Here is a 1,038-nt window from a genome sequence, read left to right on the forward strand (position 1 = left end):
AGTAGGGTGGACTATTGTAATGGCCTTCTCACCAGCCTTCCCAAAAAGACCATTAGACAGCTGCAGCTCATACAGAACGCTGCTGCCAGGATTGTGAGCAGAACCAGAAAATATGACCATATCACACCAACAGTCAAAATCCTTAGGTTACACTGGCTTCCAGTTACATTTAGGATCGATTAAAGTACTACTACTGGTTTATAAATCTCTCAATGAGCTAGGACCTCAATACATCGCAGATATGCTGATTAAATACAAACCCAACAGATCACTCAGATCAGCAGGATCAAATCAGTTAGAAATACCAAGAGTTCACTCAAAGCAAGGAGAGTCTGCTTTTAGCTATTATGCCAGCCGTAGTTGGAACCAGCTTCCTGAACAGATCAGATGTGCTCCAACAGTCGCCACATTCAAATCCAGACTCAAAAAACACATCTGTACAGCTGTGCATTTACTGAATGAGCTCTGAGCCACTGTACGTCCGACCTTAGTTTACCTTTGTTCTTTTCTTTGGTTATCATCATTTTAATATTTTTAATTAGCTTTACATTGTATTCTTTTTCTTATGCATTTGTATCCCTATTTTAATTTCTTTCTATGTAAAACACTTTGAATTGCCACTGTGTATGAAATGTGCTATATAAATAATTTTGCCTTGCCTTGCCTATAGGCAGAGGTTGTGTTAATATCATAGCCAGTGTAAGAGATGTCAATTATAGAATTATGTAAAATTATAAAGTCCGAACTCCGTAAATAAAAAGGTAATTGTGACTTCATACATCACAACTCCGACAAATAGTTACAATAACCTGTTTATGTATTTTATTTTACTCAGACATTATTCCTTGTAATTGTGACTGTGGGATCAGAAGTGAAGTATAGGGCATTAAATAAAGTTTTAAAGTGCAAAACTGACCAAAAGAGAGGCAATTTGAAAAGAAAAACATTTCAAGTATAGTTCAGTGAAATAATTCATGGGATTCTGTTAATTATCTTTGCCACAGAAGTTCTTGTGATATGAATCGCACATTAATAATG

Source organism: Pseudorasbora parva, chromosome 2 (assembly GCF_024679245.1).
Source record: "Pseudorasbora parva isolate DD20220531a chromosome 2, ASM2467924v1, whole genome shotgun sequence".
Taxonomy (NCBI): Eukaryota; Metazoa; Chordata; class Actinopteri; order Cypriniformes; family Gobionidae; genus Pseudorasbora; species Pseudorasbora parva.